General features: G+C 35.7%; 4 long non-coding RNA genes and 1 pseudogene across 5 annotated transcripts; 4 read left to right on the top strand and 1 right to left on the bottom strand.

Annotated features, from left to right (window-relative positions):
- Positions 1 to 889: 889 nt before the first annotated feature.
- On the bottom strand, positions 890 to 3917 carry LOC114543554. Its single transcript, XR_003690095.1, has 4 exons — positions 3832 to 3917; positions 3165 to 3284; positions 1180 to 1301; positions 890 to 982 (listed from the first exon to the last, which is right to left on the bottom strand). It is a non-coding gene; the product is annotated as an uncharacterized LOC114543554 (long non-coding RNA).
- Positions 3918 to 13927: 10010 nt separating this feature from the next.
- On the top strand, positions 13928 to 14724 carry LOC114543552. The gene is made up of 4 exons (XR_003690094.1): positions 13928 to 14002; positions 14083 to 14172; positions 14434 to 14545; positions 14692 to 14724. It is a non-coding gene; the product is annotated as an uncharacterized LOC114543552 (long non-coding RNA).
- Positions 14725 to 15402: 678 nt separating this feature from the next.
- On the top strand, positions 15403 to 20219 carry LOC114543558. The gene is made up of 3 exons (XR_003690098.1): positions 15403 to 15444; positions 15550 to 15633; positions 20144 to 20219. It is a non-coding gene; the product is annotated as an uncharacterized LOC114543558 (long non-coding RNA).
- On the top strand, positions 16289 to 19236 carry LOC114543557. Of its 2 annotated transcripts, XR_003690097.1 has the most exons (4): positions 16289 to 16643; positions 17868 to 18155; positions 18483 to 18680; positions 18914 to 19236. It is a non-coding gene; the product is annotated as an uncharacterized LOC114543557 (long non-coding RNA). The 2 variants fall into 2 exon arrangements; XR_003690096.1 differs by lacking the exon at positions 16289 to 16643 and having other exon boundaries at positions 17681 to 18155; positions 18914 to 19235.
- Positions 20220 to 20446: 227 nt separating the features above from the next.
- Positions 20447 to 21721, top strand: LOC114543553 (annotated as a pseudogene).
- Positions 21722 to 22345: the final 624 nt, after the last annotated feature.

Genomic DNA, 22345 nt, shown 5'->3' with positions numbered 1-22345 from the left:
CTTTCTATTTAACATGTGAACAATATAATACTACACCCAAGGATTTACTATGTCAGATAATTTTAGTAAGTACTTGTCTGTTAAGACTTACCATTTACTGTATATACATCAAGAAATTTAAGATGCTTTGAAAAACAGCCAAATAATGCATCAATGTCTTCATGCGTATGGCCAAATGGAGAAAGTTGCCCTTTATCTGAAAAATTAAAGGTTACATGCAATATTACTTTAACTTGTATATATACTGTATGAAACATAATTGAGATTCCTGTTGTGAAAAATTACTCCTTTGAAAAACTTGTACATTATTAGTACAAGTACAAAAAGCACACATGATCTACTTGATCATTAGCTCAAGCTATTTTCTAAGCTTCACATACATTTTTAGCTTCGATAATAAAGATATTGTTATTTTGAACCCACTAGACTATCAATCACTCATTACAGCACCAGGCAAAACTTCAAAAAACATATAGATGGGCCCACATACAGTAAACCCTTTGTGGCTGTGACTAAATTGTCTGGCTTTGTTTTAAAGGTATCTCATATTCATATTTTAACTATACCTTGTCAAACACCGACCATTCCACCAAAAGAGATAATAAAGTTAAAACATATTTGTTTTTGTTTTCACGCCAGCAGTTGTCAAGTTGGAGATTAAGTATGTGGTAAACCATAGCGATCATTGAACAGTGCAAGAAGTTTGATGAGAATGTTCATTGTTAGATTGCTGTCATGTTTCCATTGAAAAAGGTCAAACATACCATGGAATAATTTTCCCATGGGACACAACCCACTATGCGTTATAGTTCTAACAAGATGTGTTCTCAACTTTTGCAGGTTTGCAGTTGATTTGCAGACTCTTCGAAGATTTGGTACATTAGTTTTGGATTGATCCATACCATCCAATATGATTGTTAGGTACTTTGAAGGACTCCGCCGTGCTTTGTACCGATGAAGATGATATTTTCTTCGTTCATTCCTGGTAAGAATTATTATTGAATTGTTTATACAGGATATATACTGGCTATCAACAGAGAGGTTAAGAATGCCCTGTTACCTAATACCACAGTATAATCACGCAGGTGCTGGACAAAAACCCAAAACGCAGGCAAAATAATTAGTAGACAAACAAATAATATTTGTAGAAATTTTACTCTCATTATTCTGTTTACTTACATAACACGTTCAATGTGTTCATCCAGAAGTTCTTGAATGGCCTTTCTTTTAGCTTTATTCATTGTTGCCTCTAGTTGCTTTTTATAATTTGTGCAGTGGTCACATTTGGTAAACCGGTTTTCCTGCAATAAAACAATATTTGGTATATTTATTACCACCAACTGACATGTCTAATACCAATTTGAAAATTTTGCCAAATGAAAATTTATTTGCCAAATGAAAATTTTTTGCCAAATGAAAATTTTATTGAAAAAATACATATTTTGCTAGTGGGGTGGGGATACAGTAGCTTTAAGGTTAGCTCACATGTTGAACATGTTTTATGGTTGGTAAGTTACGTAAAACTTTGCAATGTCCAGTATACTCACACATAGCCCGCTATCAGGCGCGGTTTCATGGTTTTAGTGGTGAAAATTACAGTGCCCATTTAAAATCTGTATATTATGACCATAATGTAATTGTTACCTTTGGTATTGAGACATGTTTAAATTCTTTCTCCATGATGCTATAAAATTGTGACCTACTGATGGTATCTTCAGAATCCAGGTCACTTAACATTTTCTGGTACAAAGCCAATTTTGTAAAGCAGGATGGTAAATGAACTTTTCCACTATCTGGTTGTTGGTCACCAATTGAGTTAACCAGAAATCTCAGCCATGCTATACATTCTGCCGTCTTTGTTGTGGGCCTTTTCAATCCACTGTTTCCATGGACGTACACTTCTGAACCATTTTTAAAATCAAGATATATCTTCTGGAATCTTTGTAGCTTTATGTCATGGACTTTTATCCAAGCTTGCTTACAGACTTGTGTTCCTTTTATTCTGAACACAGTTGTTTTCCCTTTTTCTGCGTCGTGAGTGGTTGACGTGTTATCTTTTAGATAATTGAGAATATAATTTCTTTCATCGACTATACTTTCAAGTGAGATAAATTCACGTCTAACACTGTCGATATCTTTAAATGGCACAATTTTTAAGCAGTCAAGATCACAGCAGTCAGACTCGATGATTCCCAATACTATTTGCTTGTTTTTCTTGTTTGTTCCTTTATAAGAAGTTTAAGACATTGACAGTTAAATTTGAGAATATTTAAGTCGTTTTAAACTTATTTATTTTTGAACAAGAATGATCCTTTTTGTATCGCTTTATCGAGCAATTGAAACAACTTATTATCATGCGCGTTCTTTTGATGTATTGATCCATTAAGATGATGTTTTCACTAGTATTATAATTAATGTTACACAGCTCGCACAGTTTTCCTTTTACACTCGGATGAGTTGAAATTGCTTTTAAAACTTTTGGACAAGCAAAGGGAGTGTTGTGACAGTTAAAGTCCAGTTCCGGCCAGTCTTTCATTTCAACCACAAGCGGTCTATACTTTCCAGTTGCATCTTCAACCTTAATATATTTACCCCGCAATTCCCATACAGTTGCATTCCTGCGGTTGTCTATTTTTTTGTCACTGTAATTACTAGTGAAATTTTCTACCTTTTTATTACCACTGTTCTTCCGATTGCCGATGTGTTTGTTACAATTCACGGAAAATTTTATCAAATCGTTTAGGGTAAGCACTGGTTGCGTGGATTTCCAACTATTTTTTGTGGTGTGGTTTTGATTGCCAATTGCACTATTTTCTTTCCACGGCTGTATTGCACATTTTTAAGCATTACTTCTTTGCTGCAGGCAGAATATTTTTTTCTGTTATGATGTGGGTAACTCTGTTTGACAGGAATGTCTCAACGTGTGCTTGGTGATAGTTTAGCAAATTTTCGAGCCGGTCGTATTCCGAACAGTTTTTCAGAACATCAACAAAAACAACTTTTTGTTTAAACCAACATTCATTGTCATCTGATACTGAAATATGAATACAGCAATATGCCTTAAAACTGTAGGTGCGCATGCATGCATTTTTGTTTCCAAAGCGCGGAATTGCTTTAAATTTAATAGTGATCAAGTAACAACTAAAGTCTAAAGTGGTTCTTACCTTCAGAATCACCCTCGTAGTTTAAACTTCGCTTTGTTTTTCGTTGTCCGCTGCTTTCTTGTGCGCATGTAGACGGGGTGTCACAATGGAGCATTCTCCTACGTTTAACAGGCGATTGGGCTAAAATGTAAAATCATTGACACTGTTGATTAAATGCCGCAAATTTATTATAGACTTCGAATCAGGCTATATAGCTGAAAGTTTAAGGATGTTTCTCATAATTATTTTATTGTTTTCTTGTTTGTATACGCGCGCGCGACGCTAGTTAAAACTTGGAAGCGCATGTAAGGCCGACGGTCGACAAATTGTATTATTATATACCACTTGTCAAAGTTTGGTGTTCGTAGCATTTCATTGAATAATTTACTGCTATTTATTAATAATTTATTTATTGTGGTATGCTAAAAACACAAGTCACGAGTCTATCGAAAATTGGTTAGTTGCTAATCGATGTCGCATACTCCAAATTTCATATTTCAACTCGCCACAAAAGAACAAACGGCAAGTCTTATCATTGCGTCAAGTCTTATTGAAACCTAAGAGACTTAACTTGCCCTTTTTTGCGCCGCACTTTATTTATAATTTTAACTAAAATACAGTTATTACATCTATTATGAAATTTTAGGTATAGTTAAAATTAAAAATAAAATTTAAAATATTTTCTTACATTTAGAAGGGCTGTTGTCTGGTGATGGGCTAGCAGGCGATGAGTTTCCTTCGAGTGTTGAGTAGGATCGCAGAGACAGTGGAGAAGTCATAAAAATACGAGGATTGTTGGCGACTAGCAGAAAATGGAGAACAAAATAAATTATTACAACGCTTGTCCAAATACAGGTGAATATATTTCTAATCTCAATCTATTTAGACACGTAGAAATGTAACATATCATACCGTTTAGCGGACTTAGTGTGTTTTCGTTGTCACTGCTGCTAAATCCAATTCCAACAGGCGAAGAGTACAGGCTAGATAACTGTGAGTGAACAGGAGTCGTACAATCCCCAGGAGAGCTCGTCACTAAATATCATCATAAAAATTGTGTAGATATAGACTATAGTTCATGTACTATATTCAAGTATACAGATCGCTTATTTGTGATCTCTTACCACTTTGCGGACTCCTCGTGTTCTCATGGTCACTGCTGAAACCAATACCGATAGAACTGCCTTCTATTTCTCTCTCTCGAAGAGTTTCAATAGTGGACGGCGACGCCGGTTCTGGCGAGGATGAAAATCCAAACCCGCAAGGCGACGACATAACTATACAATTATGCGTTTTAGTCTTTTACCGCATTCTTCAAAATATTTCTGACAAGCTTAGTTACGAAGTTAGGAAGCAGCCGGTTTTCACTAAGATCAGCTTACACCCTTCTAAGTTTTTAAATGTTTTCCGTTATTATGATTTTTGTCGCTAATTAGCATAAACGTTTTTGATTGGTTGAGTTTTGAACCTTTTAACAATGCAAAATTCCTCAGTTACCTACGGCTTTGTGTTCTCGAACGCTGATTCGTTGAGCCGCGAAGACGCTATCACCTTGTATGACGCTATCACCTTGTATGAGGCTATCACCTTGTATGACGCTAGAAAACCTTGCCAAAATATACTCTTTCCTCTGCCAAAGACACCAGAGTTTGTTCAGCAAGGTTTATTCAGCAGTCAACAAACAATATTTAAAAAAATGCCTTCTTTCAAATGGTCAATTCGAGTAAATGAGGACAAAGCGTACGTGTTTGTCAACGGTATTCGGCATTCCAAAAATAGTGTAGAGTATTCGCATGTTCTGCGCGATGAAGTGGGAAAATTTAAGAATCTCGTGGCTGTAAAGGTATGATTTTTAATTTTTTGAGTTTCTCACTGTGATTAATATAAAGATAATACTATTAAAGGGTAATATATTTGGTATTATATACTGTGGTATTGGTCTCTACCTGCTGAAATGAGATGCTGCGTGCACCAGCGACCTTTGAGTCCTAGTTTATATGTTTGTTGTAAGGAATTAATAACCATATTGGCACTAGTTGTATAAAAATACAGTAAAGCGATTTTTAAAATACTCTTCCCCCACTCACTATAGTCCAGCGCCTAACTGCGCTTTCTGGGGTGTCATTGCCTTGAAGCGCAAAATCTGATACCTTCAATATCTGATATAGTTTAACTACAAGTAAAATCTCCTAGCGAGGTTCACTTAGCCTTCGTTTAGCGTTCACAAGTCATATACCAAAACGCACGCCGTAACATAATCGCATGAAATTTAAATTTCATTATGAAGTATACACTCATCAAAATTAATATGGCTAAAGCCAAGGTTTAGTAATAATGGACTGTTATAGTTTATAAAACTCCATATTGAGCAGTCTGACTGAAATATAAAGTTTTATAGTTATATAATACAATGTTTAGCAGATTTCTATCTTGAGGTTGCAAAGTATAAATGATAGAATTCTTACAGTCTATGATAATGCTCGTGCTAGCTTTTCTAAAAAAAGGAATGGCGCCTCGGCCCTCAGAAACCACCTATTTTACGACGGGGCGATAATAATTCGAGTTTGAGACTATAAGTGCATTGTAATTGATCAGGGCATATATAAGATAGGGCCATAGATTAAAAAATGAATGATAGGGCGGTGAAACGGCGATTTGGGCCCTGATCTACGTATGATGCGTGGGACCCCCTGAACTGATCTCGCTAATCTCGCTGACCTCGCGCGACCTCATGTTGTCTGAACAGTCTTATATTATGACAAGGTAGGTCATCGCGCGAGGTCAGCGAGATCAGTTCTGGGCCGCCTATGGATAAACAAATATCCATTTCTACATTTAAGCCTTAAAATAATACAAATAGCTTTCGGTTAGTTGGAATTTTACATGCGTAAATTCTACGTCGTGAAAGATTAGTGATTAATGTTTTAGGAAAATGATTCAGTGTTAAACACAAAGTCAGCTTTTTTAAAATTAATTTAAAACCCTTGGTCCAAGGGTTGGAAACTTAGTCCTAGCATTTGTCCCTGTAAAATTTTTACACAGAAATATTGCTAGTGTGTTATAAACTGGGCACTACACAATGAATGAGCGCGTTATGGATGATAGTTTCACCTATTAGATGCTTCAAATAATGATGCCAGCTATCCGTACTTATATTAATAATGTATTTTGATTGATTCTATGTAAAAATTATTATTTTATTTATTTTATAGTTGATTTTCGTTCGAGGGGCAGATGGCAAAAGAGAACACTGTTTCTTCTCCACAGGGAAATATGACTGGTCAGCAAGCAATGGGCTTTTCCGTGAAATTGTTGCGACTGAAAATGAGCAACAATGGGCTGCAAAATGCAATGAAGCCATTAAAAAGTTAGAAAAGCAAGATTGCGCTAATGATGGTCAAGATCAACAAAATCAAGGTGGATCCAAGGATTCCGAGCCTGTTTTAATCACTAATGAAGATGAAGCTATAAATTTAAAAGGGATCTTCATCTCTTGTGGAACAGCTGATACTCCTAACCAAGAAAAAGTGTCAAGATGAAGAGGCCAAAGAATTACAATACCAAACAAGAGCAAAAGAATGCGAAGTTGGTATGTAGAAATTAAATATATACATATGATATTTTTTGTTGAGCACTAAACCACAATGAATGTTAATTAATTTTTTACAGAAATTATCAAGTTTAAATTAAGGCTTAAATTATCAAGTCATTTTCTTAATTAAAATCCCTGCTACACAATTACTTCTTTCAATATGACCAGCTTTTTTTGCCCAATGGTTTCCTTTTTACCATTCTAGCTTACTCAAGTTGTATAAGTGCACCTTCATTTGGCAGTAATATCATGCATGTCTTTTCATAACTTTGAATAGATGAGCAATTCTATGTTCCGGTTGGCAATATTGAACTACCTCCAGCAGACAGAATGATCAGAAAGTGGATGAAATATTTTTGGCCCAATTAAAGGCAAATATGGAAAGTAACCCCAATGGCTCATATGAACCTCTTTACTTGTTGGTAAAAGGTCTGAACAGAAAGGAGAACTTTTCAAAATCAGATGTCAGCAGCTATCAGTATGAGGTACTTGGTGGTACGCATAACTTGTTGCAACAAAGCAACTTTTAGAGAAGCACCCTGATAGTGAAGAGTATAAGGGAAGATATGCAAGAATATTTGTTGGGTTAACAAATTTTGAAGCTTTATGGCTGGCGTCAAGGCATAATAAGACTGGGTGTTTCCGTCATGAAATGACATTCAAAGATGAGGCAAGTTCTGTAGAAAGGCAATTCTAATATTGTTAAATATTAAGAGGGAGTGGTTGTTTGTTATAGTTTAACAGTCAGTCAACAAGTTACTTAAGGAACCCATTAGTGTCACAGTAGTAATGAGTACCCAACTTCTTAACTTATTCAACTTTGCTTTGTCAAATACCAGAAATTTTTCTCAAGTACATACCAAAATTGTCAATGGTAAATTATTGGTTATAGTGGTCTGAGTTACTTACGATAATAATTAGCAGTAATCTGCCACAGGCAATTGCAGTAGAAACTACAAATTATTAATTGCAGCAGCAATCATTTGGGTGATTTACCAGTCAGTGGGTTAAAAAAGCTGTGATCACAAACATTTTTTTATTCTGCTGTAGGTGGAAGTTGCTCACAGGCAGTTGGAGATCATTGGTACAAAAAATGAGAACAATGATTTAGTTCCTAGTCAGCAATGGAGAGACAGATGTTCCCACATATTAGGAAAGACAGTGAGTAAACTTTTTAGTTTATTCAATTTGTAATATATTGTGAACACCAGGTGATTTTGCTTGCCAGTGAAAGTCTTGCCACCAGTGAATGGGTTATCAAAAGAAAGCAGATGTAATTATAATCTGTACTAAACCTAAACCTGTTTAATGAAATAATTTTAAATTAACTTGCTGATCAATAAAGCACTTACACTGAGTAATTAATATTCTTGTTAAATGTTGTACTTTTTTTAGAAGAAAAATCTTTCTGATGTATTTCTTGTTGCTGCTCTCCCAGAAGATGGTTATCAGTCATTCCTTGAGATGTGCCGAAAATATGAAAAAGGTCTTCTGAAAGACCAGCGAGCAATGGCAAAGGACCTACAAGAAAAGCCGAGGTTCAAGCCATCATACATCAAATGCTTATTTGGCCTCGACGTTTCAGATCGTGTTGCTCTGTTGGGTCAGGTAAAGATATTTCTTCCATTTTTAGGCGTAAGATGCCCCTTAGCTTATTTTTTTGCCTCTGTGGATCTGTTAAAAATTTTATTTACTAATTAACCACTTAGTTTATTAAAATATAATTGTGCCCTTTAAATTAAATCCAATCATCATTCTAAATCTGTTGTTTTTTTTAGGTTGCTGACCAAAGTAACAGTCTGGATGAACTGAAATTATTGCAAGGAGTGCAAAGTACTGAAGCCTGTCAAAAAGTGATTTCTTCATTTCTTGGATGTAAATGGGAATTGCTTAGTGCAAAATTGGGAGAGAAAGTCAGCGTTGACCAGTTAAGGAAATTTACAGTAAGTATACAGTATGTATATGTATTGTATCAGGCAGTTTGATATTTTGATCCAGGTTTGTAGAATGGAAAATATCCGCTCTTCTCTCTATGCTGAGGTTGAGTATTTGAACTGACTTCTAAATTAATAATTCAAACTACTAGAAACATTTCAAACTACTAGTAGCTTGAAAATAAACATTAAATCAGCCCTGCTACATGTTCCTTGGGAGATTTCAATTTTCAATTCTGCTACCTATTTGATGACCATTTTAGTCTGCAAACATTTTCCTGTGTTTCGCACATTCAGTAGAGCTGTGTTTCTATTTACTAGGGAAAAGATGAAACCAACCTTATTTTCAGACAATACTTGGAATATCTGCAAAAGAGTCTGACCATCGAGGAATCAGACCAGCCACTAGTTGTATCACCCAATGTATTTCTGATGGACCAGGGAACAAGGGGCGTTGTCCACATGTGTGTTGACCCACTGGGACTGCAGCAAGGGTCATACGGGCAAGAAAAAGGATTTTCATTAGCCTTATGTAAGCTTTCACCACATCAGGTACAGTATAGTGATGTAACATTGACCTAATGTACCAATAGTACTGTATATGTACAACTGTGATAATTGTGAAAAAGGTGTATACTGAACATACTTTCTTTTTCACAATGATTTTTTTAGAAAATGATGTGACAACATTTGCTGCAGGTTTGCTGGACTAGTGGACCGTTTAAATTTTGGTGTGTGCCACATTTTCAACGTAGCAATAATGGGGGATATCCATCAATTAATGGAAATAAAAAAATGGATCGAGGAACACCGTGGAATCTGCCAACTTGGTTTCGCATGTGTTAAAGGAGTTAAACCAGGTATATATTAGCATATTAACGGGCAATGTAAATAGTAAGATTTTAATGTTCACGTTTACGGCAAAGGGATAACCGTGTCTGTCGTAGAGAATTTATGCCTCAATTTTAATTAGCAAATTGCCCGAAGCTCTATCATCTAATAATTGGCCCCAAAATACTATCTTCAATAGTTTGTCGATTGCAGCTAGCCGCATGTCTGGTGTAATTGTCAATCGTAAGGTCCTTAATCACTTTGTTTAATCCACCTTTTGGGTTTCTGCTCACCATAGATTATTTTGTTAAAAGCATCCTGGTATTTTCTAGAGGTTCTCGCGATGCAATGTTTTTAGATTTTATTTTTGTAACAAAATTTAGTTAAACTTGTCTGCGTTTGTTATTTCTGCCATTCAACTGTAAAATTAGAAGTTCAAATTCACGTACACTCGAAAATACGTCAAATTTACACGCATAAAAGCATACCTACTGTAAACTGTAACCGTATTTTGCAATGCATACAACAAAATTAACTTACGCATTGTTCCTGCATTTTACAGGTCCTAGCGTTGGTATGGTACGGGCTGTAGAGGGGTTTCTCCTCTACCATGCGGCGCCTGGGCAACGGCTGCTGCAAGATCATTTTAATTTCACTGCCTGCACTGAGAATTTTATTATTGTAAGTCAAGAGCACAAGGAGTTGCAGGTGTGGCATTCTGTAGTTGAAATGTTCAGTAGACCAGGCGATTGGATTCTTGACGTAATACGCCACAAGGTATGCAATTATACCAGTACTGATGAAATACTAATAATTTTATTATGCACTGTTCACATTGTTGCTGCCGACTAGTTACAATGAATTATCTGGAAACAACTGGTGTAATCGTGTTGTTAATCGTTGATACAAAAAAATAATTTAACTTAACCGCTTTTACTGTGAAGTTTCATTTACACTGTTCTGATGGGTGGCGGATTCAAAGGACATAGTCAATCATCTAGTCAGTGGTGAAGGTCATTTCTGTTCGTAGTGGTTTATTCAACTATCTCAGCGCTTTGAACTTTATTTAGACAATTTCTTTTGTCTTATTTAAATGTTAATTAGGCTTTTCGTCAAGTTGACAAAAATTTGAGAAACTTTCTTGTTAATGCAAAATTGAAACCTTTCAATATGGGAGCTAAAATGATAAGGTTGATTAGCTGTGTCCCATTATGCAACTTTACACTATCATTGGATCACTAGCTTTCTTCCTTCAGTTTATTCACCTATTCGCGCAGCATATTTTAAAAGTTTCCCATAAAAAATAATTAAATATTATGCAGTATAACATTCCAACTAAATTGATCTATTTTTATGACTGTTTCAGTTGCTGGAGCTGCTGCAGCCATGAAGGAAGGCAGGAATGTTTTATGCTTAACACCAAATGAAGAAGAAGCAAGAACGTATTGCGCAAAATTTTGTGATTTGAAAAACTAATTATATAATTCTATATACATGATTCTTTGCATTTGACTTTAGTATTTTGGTTGTGATGTGAAGGTCTGCAGGTAAACTAAATTTTGGCAGACTCAAGTCGCTTTATGTTCTGGAATTCAGCTGCCCAATTTTTCACTGGTCGGTTTCGCTGCATGCATTGTCGGTTGATAAATAAGATTTTGACAGAATCAAGCCGTTTTGGTGTCTGCTGTTGAAAACCCATAAAACGTTGATCGCGGACTAAAATTTGGCTCTAAAATCTCATCTCTGCTTAGATGTGTTTCATTTTGAATTATGCACATATGATTTAAAAACAGTCAAACCAATATTTTTCTGAAATTGGGCTACACTCTGAAAAAGTGCTTTTTATTTCAGTACACGATCGGTGACAGTACAAACTGAATTCAGCCTTTAATCTCGATTCATTTAATTGTTTATATCAGATTTGTGACAAACTCACGCCGTTTATGGCGTCTGAAATTTAGCTTCTCAGTTTATCGCTTGTCGGTTAACATAAGATTTTGAATTTTTGGCAGGCTGAAACCATTTTAGGTGTTGAAATTCAGATACCTTATTCATCTCAGGTCGGTTAAAATATACGATTTTGGCAGACTCAAACCGTTTAGGTGTCTGAAATTCAGATACCTTAATTTATCTGAGGTTGGTTAATATAAGATTTTGGCAGACTCAAACCGTTTTAGGTGTCTGAAATTCAGATACCTTGTTTATCTCAGGTCGGTTAAAATATGCGATTTTAGCAGACTCAAACCGTTTTAGGTGTCTGAAATTCAGCTTCCAAATTTATCGCTTGTCGGTTAACATTAAAATATTTTGAATTTTGGCAGACTCAAACCGTTTTAGGTGTCTGAATATCAGATACCTTGTTTATCTCAGGTCGGTTAAAATATGCCATTTTAGCAGACTCAAACCGTTTTAGGTGTCTGAAATTCAGCTTCCAAATTTATCGCTTGTCGGTTAACATTAAAATATTTTGAATTTTGGCAGACTCAAACCATTTTAGCTGTGTGAAATTTAGACACCCTATTTATCTCAGGTTGGTTAATATACACAATCTTGGCAGATTAGAGCCGTTTTAGATGTCTGAAATTCAGCTTCCCCATTTATCATTTGTCGGTAATATATCAGATTTTGGCAAACTCAGATTTGTTTTAGGTGTCTGAAATTCAGATATCTTATTTATCTCAGGTCGCAGTTGATAGAATGATGTCTCGTTTAGTTCAATACGTTGTTTTTGGCAGAGTCCCTAAAAACTGTCTGCAAAAAACGCCAATTTGATTTCATAAATGAAAATCTTTGAATTTTTTGGGTTTTTTTCATCAATTTTGCGGAAAAAAAAATAGTTTGGAATTATTGAAAATAGTTTGGAACGCGTTTAGGTTTATGATAAAACATAATGCACTTGATGGTCTTCTTTCTGTGTTGAAAGAGAATGGGCATCCAAACTTGCCTCTTACTGCTCGTGCCTTGCTGCACACATCCAGAAATATAACCATTCAGGAAAAGTCTGGATTGGAATATGTTTATTTTCCTCTTGCTAATCAATTGTTGAAACACTTTAAGAAATATCCTTCAGATGTAATTGCTAGGACTAATTCTCTTGAAATTTCTTTGAATGTTGATGGTCTTCCATTATTTAAGAGTTCAAGGAAGTGTTTATGGCCAGTATTATGTGCCATTGTAAATATCACACCTGTAGTTGTTTTCCCAGTGGTTTTAACCTGTGGTAATTCCAAACCAGATGATTTGCATTTTTTGGAAGACCTAATTAGAGATTTGAATAATCTTCTACAGAATGGGCTCCAAGACGGTGAAACTGTTCTTTCAGTTTGTTTAAAATGTGTAGTTTGTGATGCCCCGCTAGAGCCCTTGTAAAAGGCACAAAGTTGTGTTCTGGCTATTTTGGGTGTGATAAATGTGCACAGAAGGGCATATGGGTTGGTCGTGTTGTGTACTCTCTGATTAGAAATGTTGAGTTGCGGACAGATCTTTCTTTTAGAGAACAAGTGCATGAAGGGCATCATAATGGTGTTATTCCCTTCAGTAAATTGCCAGTTGATATGATTAAGAAATTTCCGATGGACTACATGCATCAATTGTGTCTGGGCGTCATGAAGAAATTGCTTCTGCTATGGTTACGAGGAAAGCGAGAAGTTAAGATATCGGCTGGCCAGGCGGAGTCTATCAGTACTAAATTGATAGAGGTCAAGTCTTCCATACCCAGCACATTTGTACGTAAGCCACAGAGCTTAGCAGAAATTGATCGGTGGAAGGCCACTGAGTTTCGGCAATTTCTTTTGTATACTGGAAAAATTGTTTTATCCGGTATCCTAAGACCAGATTTATATGAGCACTTCTTATCTCTTAGCGTTGCTAGCTGCATTTTGGTGTGCCCTATGTTAGCTAAGTCTTACAGGGAATATGCAAAGCAACTCATAGAATACTTTGTTGAGCAAGGCAAATGTTTGTATGGTGATGAGTTTTGGGTATATAATGTGCATAGTATGGTTCATTTGGCAGATGTGGTTGAAGAGTTTGAAAGTTTAGACGCGTGTAGTTCTTTCCCATTTGAAAACTACATGCAAAAGTTGAAACGTCTTGTGCGATCAGGGAAGAGTCCAATTGCACAGATTGCAAAACGCATGAGTGAACACTCTGGCCCCATTGAACTTGTAGATGAGGATGCAGTCATTGTAAAAAATCCAGATAATGTTTTTATTTTGTCTGAATCATCATGTTGTGAAGTAGTAGATAAGACTGGCAATCATGATCACAATGGGGATGAATTATTTCAATGCCGAGTTTATAGCAAAACTGAATCCATCTTCATGACTCCATGTGATTCATGCCTCATTGGTGCTTACAAGGCTAACCAACGCTTGACAAATATGAGACTACTGCCTTCCACAGATCTCAAGAGAAAAGCCATAAAGATTAATCTTGGCCCTGACAAAATTATATTCATGGCTATATTGCACACAAAATACTAACAGCACTCTGCACTGAAGGTACTTGTTTTAATTATAATTCTGCACCTCTAAAATCCAAAAAAATTATGCAATTTGTTTAATTATTGTTTCTGTTATAGATGGCAAACAACATATATGCTGTCGTTGAATTTATAGAGGAACAATTAGTGGAAATTGTTGCAACATGTTGCATTGAGACAATTGATTGTGTAAGTAGTTAGAATTTGTTGAATTTTGTTCACTTGCAGAATAGTTCTTTGTGCACCCAACATAAAACATTTGGGTGTTACCCAGTTTCCTTTTTCTAAATTGTGATAATTGCTGGCTAGATTTGGTTGTGAAAACAGGGTACATGTATCATGCCAAATTTTTGACTTGCTAACACCCTGAATAGACCATTCCATGATGATCTTATGTTGCTAAATACTCTAGTTTAACAGCATTTTTGTTTACAAAACTTGTCATTCTAGGAATTATACTGCTACTGGCCACGAAATAATGCATCTCATAAATTAAGGAAGCTCGAGATTCCAGACAAAGAAACTTGGATTGCTTATAAAGTCAGAGTTTTCTCATATACAGGTTTGTTTTTAATAGCTTTGAAAATTGTGTTGGGAGCTCTTTGAAGGTTCCAACCATTACAGTAATGGCACTTTTTAACACTTTATCTGGACACCTGCCCTAAATTGCCAATTAGAGTTTTATATGCCATGTTTTATTATTATTAGATTCAGTAGCAAAAGCACAAAAGATTTTGAAAAAGGCTGAAGAAACATCAAATGTTGAATCCGATTCAGATTCTGGCCATGCAAAAAAAAAGAAGGCGCACAAAAGCCAGTTTATTTCAATGTTCAGAAGGCAGTGATAGTAAGTTCTTTGGTATTGGTCAACAGGCTACTGTAGTTGAAATGTTGAGGGCATTAGGTTTGTATTTCTTGCATAGTAAAGATGGGATTTTTGCCCTGAGAAAAAGTGTTCTCAATCATGACCAGGTGTGGTGTATAGCACTTATATTGTTCTGCAACTGAGGTTATAGTTGTTTCTCTCATTTACATTTTAGCGGATGAAGTTATCTCAAAAAATGGGAAAAAGAAGTCAGCCCCTACATCATCTTTCCCAGTTATTACACCATTGCTCCCTGGTGCACCGAGCTTTTCATCAAATCCATCGAATGAAATGAGTCTGGCCATGGCTCAGAGAAAGGGTTTGTCAACCTTCGATGTGAGCAATAGTGTTATGTGTAATTAAATATGACCAGTGCAAATCACATATTGTTTTGAATAATTCGCAAAATCGTCTTTCTGATGCCTGATATTTTGAAAGTAGTTAAATAGGGTCATACTTTTTAGTTAAAACGTTTTTATTGCTGTTGTATTAATTTATGCTTTGTTGATATTCAGAAATTTTTAGTGCCCTGAGCAATCCTCTCACTGATACATCTAGGACCAGTTTAAGTTCTGGTGTACAGAATGTCTATGGAAGTAAGAATGTTCCATTTGATTTTCTAGCTTTTACTGTACAGTGTATGTACGTGTATTGAGTCATTAATTCATATGCGAATTGTGAAATATATTTGCTTTTGCTAGACCAGCCTGAGGCTATTTTTTATCAAATAGCTGCTGAAACTCCTGAAGGCAACAGGAATTCATGTGAAAGAAGCCAGCATTACAGTATGTGTACTTGATTTCATTATGCTTTACCAAAGAGAATATTTTATGTAGTGGTAGTCTTTCTCAAACAGTTACTAAAAAAGAAATCACTATTTCAAATCTGGACATAGCTGGAAGGAATAAAAATTGTGCTCAACTTAATGTTGCATATCTTATGCCTACTGAACACTTTCTTGCTGCAATAACGGGTCATGTTGTGAAGCCATGATAAAATTTTAAATGTTTTTATTATTAAAAAATAAAGGAAGTTAATGTTATACGGGTCTTCGTATCGTAGTGTCGCGGGTCCTAGGACGCTTGTCCGGTCGGCTACTTGCCCCCTCCGGTGAGTACAAATATGAGCCCAGTTTGCCTGATCGAGTTGTTAGTTGCTTGCGTGACCCATCCCGCCCCTTTCCCTAACGACTTCACGCGATGTTGTAAACTCTACGGGAGAAGCGTCTTATTAATCTCGCTGGGGTTTGTTTTTTTTTTTGTTAGTTTGTTTTGCAGGATTAAGCACAGTTCTTTTCACACCCGTTTTGGTTGTGGAATGGGTGTTTGGGGTAAAGGTAAATTCATTAATGATCGCCACATTTACAGCTATTTTTTTTGTGTGTGTGTGTGTACTTTGATGTTCGTATCGTTTATTCCACGGTTTCACTTCACACTGTTATTTTCAGGGAGTTATTTTAACACCCCCAAATTTCATTTTTCGGGGTGTTAAATTTTGGTGCTATTTTGACACCACTTTTAGAGTTATATTAACTCCTCCGTGGAGTAACGAGGTCTTCGAACGTTGATTAGTATGCAAAAATAATCCCATCTAGAGGGGTTAGAGGAATTAACTCCATTTTTGGAGTTAAATTCCTCTCATTATATATTCATAATGGAGATTTGAAAACAAGGAGTGAAGATTGGTGATTCACATCGCGTTAATGATAATTTTTATTGAAATTGAACAAAATCTTGTATTGAAATCATTTACTACATCAGAATACGTGATGAAAAGATTGCCTCGGATAGTTCTGGTAAGTTTATAACGATAAATGTCATAGAATCAATCATTAAATAGCGAAATACATGGTCGATCGGCTGGATTAAAGCATTGACAACCGATCGTTATACATCGTATAGCGCATTATTATATAAGGTATTCAGCGCATTAAAAATATCATAACTTACGGTCTTGTAGTTCTAGCCTGGAAGGCCTTAATTGAAGTTTTTTCGAAATCAAATTTTCTATATAAAAGAGCTCATTTGATATATTTATGGAAATGCGAATTCCCCAGGTTTATATTTTTGGTACTTTAAAACATGATTTATTCATGAAATATTCAATAAAACTATTTTTAACCTCTTTATGTGCAAGAAATCCAAGCATGCTTGTTTATTTCAGTTTATAATAAATCAAATAATAAAAATTTTCCTGCTTTTTGTTAATTATTTCGCAATGAATCTTCTTTATTTTTATATTCAGGATCACCTTAAAATAACCAGGTAATATGGGACATTGTAATATCCATTCCTGGTTCTTTTTAATAATTGTCTGAAAGGTGGTCAATATTTGAGTGTAATGCTCAGATGCACATTAGCTATTTACACAACCAAGAAGTGCTATAAACATTTGATTGGTGCATTTTTGGATAACATATATATGTGAGAGTTAAGTGGCATTTAAAAGCTTGGTGATTTGCAGTCTTCCATATCAAATGTGGTCTTTTATGCTACAAAATTTTAAGTAATTTCATCTCTCAAAACTGACCCTTAAACATGTTATATATGATTATGAAGCTATATATATTCATAAGGCTATAAATACAATTTTTTGAAAAAACTATTTTATGTTAATATTATCTGTCAAAGAACCATGCATTGAACAGTGCAGATCATGTGAATCAAGCATTAAACTGTGCAGATAATTTAGAGCTATAATTATACACAATATGTATTGCAAGGCAGGTTTAATCAGAAATCAATTTTAAAAAATTTGACCTTTTGAATTAATATTCTTGAGGGCTCATGAAAGTTAAATTTTCATGTATGAAAAATAATTAATTTTATGTCTTTTCCATTGTCCCACTTGGAGACCTCAATAACATTTATACAAAATCACCAACAACATCAAATCATAGATTAATTAAACTGAAGAAATAAGTGTTTGTTAGGTACCACAGAATATGTTCATAAATTAATAAAGCAAAAAACATTACTAATAGTATCCTAACATTAACTTTCATTTTAAATTTTGACAGTTGATTTTAAAATCAAGACAAACTGAGTCAACTAATCAAGAAAAAGAAAACCTCATGATGTGGGTTGAATTGCCAGGGACACCTATGCTAAGACTTCAGGTCTTTATACAGCTCAGTGGCCGGGTCTTTCTTGGCGAAATATTTGCAAAGTACACACGAAGCCCTCGCTCGCTCCGTAAAAAGTTCTCTTTCTCGGTACTTTTCGTTCGAAAATTGTAAACTTAGTAGAGGATTTGCGATTTTGGATGCGAAAAGCTGGATTTGGCGACTAGTGCGAGCTATTTTAAGGTAAATATTTGAAGTTTTTTTGCATTTAGTCTTCCCGCCTTTTTATTGTGTTAACTTGGCCTGCAAAAACAGACAAATTTATTGCAAGATTCTTATAGTTTGATTCTAAAATGTTTTTCAAATAGTTGTTCTATAATTTTTGATGCTGGTCGATTTATTTTTTCTGTGGGGCTGTTGCCAAAAGAGTTTTTCAGTCGCAAAACTGACGGCGAAGTATTTTTTTGTTTCTGATCAGCATGAATACATGATATCGCGAGCCTCCGATATTTACCTTAAAGTTCCTGGGATATTTTAATAGTCTATAACAATTCGAATTCGTATCTTTAGAAGCAGTAGAAGGACAGAAGTCCACAATGCCCGGTAGAGGGTAGAAGAAGCAATGCCAATGGGAAACTCAAACACAGATTTCAATACAAGAAAGCCCTAACCAGGCCCTAACCTAGCGAAACGATGTTGAAAACAACCCCAAAATAACTGTTCAATTCTCAATGGACGAAGCAACTTACCATGATGCAGTAAATCTAGGTATGTGGAATTTTTTTCTATTTTTTTATATTAGCTAAGCCTAAGTTACTTGAAATTATTCCTTCCTTATACTCACATGTTTCTGCTTATTTGTTTGAGTATGTTTGCATTGTGGATCACATAGAACATATAGATTTTGAAGGTCTGTTGAACAATGTGCTCTGTTATATGCATACAAAGCACGCTACTCGAATTTACACTCATATACATGCAATTTTTCTATTTGTTCGTAGATTGAAGACTCGTTTCGTGCAATTGGCACAACAGGAAACCTCCGAAAATTTTACTACGAGGAAAATTGTAAAAGAAGAAACGTGGATCAGTATTGCTTATACAGCCAGGTCATCATCTTGGTAGAGTGAGTCTTAGCTTAGTAGAACTCTAGTAGAACTGAACAACCAGTGTCTTAATGACTATACCATTATGTTTTAGGCATGCATGGTACTCCACTTAAAAACATTTTCTAAATTTTTTGCAAATGTGCATGTGTGTTAAAGTGTAAATAAAAAGTATTAAAGAGCTATACTATAGAAGCAATTCATTTAATGCGTAGTTGACTTGCTGTACTCAAACAAAAATGTAATTGATCTCATGTATTCAATATTATAATAATATAATAACGATATTTGTGCTGCATTGTTTGTTGACTCGATCGGTATTATAGGTAGAAATCTTCGATGGAACGGAATATTTCGCTCAATTTATTTATCCTTTCAATTGTGAAATTAAACCGAGGCAGATTTACTGGATAGATCACAATTGAAAAGAAAATCAAGCCAAAAATTTCCTTCGATCGAAGTAATTTACCTATATAGTAGAAAACCGGCCTAACACCTAAAACGGTGTTAAATGTGTTTAACTCCAAAAATGGAGTTGTGTTTTAAGTCCAGAATTGGAGTTAAATTAACTCCAAAAGCGGTGTTAAATTATAACACCAGAAGTGGAGTTATTCGTTACTCCAAAAAGCTACTCATTTTGAACCTTTTTTTTTTACCCCTTTTTTGGTGTTAAAATAACTCCCTAAAAATAACAGTGCAGTGACTCACGTGTGACAGTTGATCACGGGATGGAGGAGGTACCGTTAAAATAGCATGGTTCGTTGAGTTATTATCTGCGCCGAAAACAGCAAACTCAAAAGAAACACCGTTTCACCCCTAGCCCGCCCGTTTCGCTCGGATACCGTCTCCATCCCTACCGATCGGCAGTGGGCAAAAATATAGTGTAAGAGCTGGTGTGCTATCGTACTGATGTGAGCCTTAGGATCCGTTAGAACGTTAAGTACTATTTAAAACACATGTGTTTTATCACATATATAACACGAGACAAAGCTGAGTGTTTTATATGTCATAAAACATGGTCAGTGTGCATATGGGTACTATATATTCTAGAACATTGCGCTATATTGTTCAGAGTCATATTTATAACTTTTTGCATTTTCAGTAATTTTCTTTCTCAATTGTCAGGTTCTGGTGCAACTACAGACTCTTTTGAAACACCAAAATCAGGCAATCGCAACTCTCTACATCAGGATCACGACAGTAAGTTGGCGTGGTTTCTTTAGAGTCCATGAGATCTTGTCTGATTTTTTGTTTTGAGGATATGTTGTTTCAATTATATGCACGTAATGTAATAATTTAATATTAGTAGAATCATACTAGCATACTATCGCAAATGCTGAAATTCGATTGGCTACTCTACTCGCTATCTAATTGTTGATAGATAGCGAGTAGCGAAACATTCGTATTTCTGGCGTATTTTTTAAAAAAATGGCCTCCGGCTCGCGGTTTTCTGAGGTTTCTGAGGATGAACTTGATTGTTTACTTGAGAAGGCAATTCCAGAGAAGACTAAAGCAGCCACAAAATACGGGGTCAAGATATTTAAAGGTAAAAAGTTCAATTAAATTAACTAAACAAGCATTGAGGTTGAGTCGTTCGCATTTTAATAACGATGTCAACAAATACAAAAACAACAAATTAAATAAACCAAAAACAACCTTTTTCCTTAAGAATGGTTTGCAAGTCAAAACAAGTTCAGCACTCCTATCGAGGAGCAGTCGAAAGCAGAGCTAAATAGATGTCTGCAGCTGTTTTATGCCTGTGTTCGGCAGAAAAATGGGACGTGTTTTAAAGTTTCTTCACTAAAAGCTATTCGAGCTGCACTCGACCGCTACCTGAGACAACAACCAAACAACAAACCTTGGTCGATAGTTGGCAACCCGGAGTTCAGTTTGGCAAATAAAACACTCAACGCTATTTGTGTCAATATGATGAAGGAGGGGAAAATAAGTTCGGTAACCCATAAAAATCCCATAACGAAAGAGCAACTACAACAACTTTTCAAGACCGGGCAACTCGGCAAAGCTGAAACAACAAACCCGTCTCAACTACTCCGAACTGCATGGTTTTACGTTACACTATACTTTGGAAAAAGGGGGCGAGAAAACTAGCGAAAACTGTTGAAGCAAATGCTAGTTCTTCGGGAAACTCCAGGCAAACGAAAGTACTACGAACTTCGAAAGGACCTACCTGGAACAATGTTGGCGACCAAAAATCATCAAGGAGGTCTCGATGACAGTGCTGACGAGTCAGATGGGAAAATGTTTGAAACCCCAGATTCTCTTCGCTGTCCCGTAAAAACACTGGAAAACTATCTGAAACACCTCAACCCGAACGTAGAAAGTCTTTTTCAGCGACCAAGACCAGAATCTGTGAAATTTAACCCAGATATTGACGAGGTTTGGTTTTGTCAAGCGCCAGCTGGTGAAGCGATGCTGGTTAACATGATGAAAGTTATGAGCAAAAATGCAGGAATCGAGCCGTATCTGACCAACCACTGTGTCCGTGCAACATCTGTTACCGTTCTTTCGGACAGTAATGTCGAGGCAAGGCACATAAAATCTGTTACCGGTCATAAGTCAGACCAATCGATCGAGTCTTACAGCGTTCGCCCGTCCTTTCGCCAGAAAGAAAATATGTCCAACATATTAAGCCGTTTTATTAACGAAGACAACGAAGACGAAGCCTCCACTCTTCGATGGTGAATTGGCGATCCAATATTTTGACGAAAAAACATCAGTGTCAAACCGAAGTGTTCAAAATATTCATCCAAACTACTTCAACCAAACACAGCCTTACACTTTTAACAACTGCTCGGTTTCAATCGTCAACAACTATCGTTGAAAAGCCTTACACCAAAATGCAAGGATTTCTTCTTTGAATGATTTATATACTTATACCCAAGCCAGTTTCACTTTTTTATAAGTTTTCCTTGATAAATTCTTGCATGGCTGTTTGTTTACGACTTGTCTGAAATAATTATTTATCTAACTGTTCGAAGACGTGCATGCAAGCATGCATGCCTCGTGACGTTGACGTTACGTATTATTATTGATAACGTGTTAATTATTTATTTAATGAAGAAATAAATTAATAAATTATTTTGTCGAATATTTTAATTGTGCTTGATCTCTGATTCTACTAAAACAATTAGATTACTTGCTCTCAATTTCCATGAGGTGATAGTTGATTCGGGCTTCGCCCTCATCAACTATCACCTCATAGAAATCTCGAGCTCGTAATCTAATTGTTAATTATGTGCATGTATGTTTTCTGGTGTGGCCAGTCATTTCCCAATATCAAGAAAGCTGGTCATCCATTCCTAACAA

This window comes from Dendronephthya gigantea, unplaced genomic scaffold (genome assembly GCF_004324835.1).
Source record: "Dendronephthya gigantea isolate DGI-Jeju-01 unplaced genomic scaffold, DenGig_1.0 000480F, whole genome shotgun sequence".
Classification (NCBI taxonomy): Eukaryota; Metazoa; Cnidaria; class Anthozoa; order Malacalcyonacea; family Nephtheidae; genus Dendronephthya; species Dendronephthya gigantea.
This window is presented reverse-complemented; position numbering and strand designations above follow the sequence as displayed.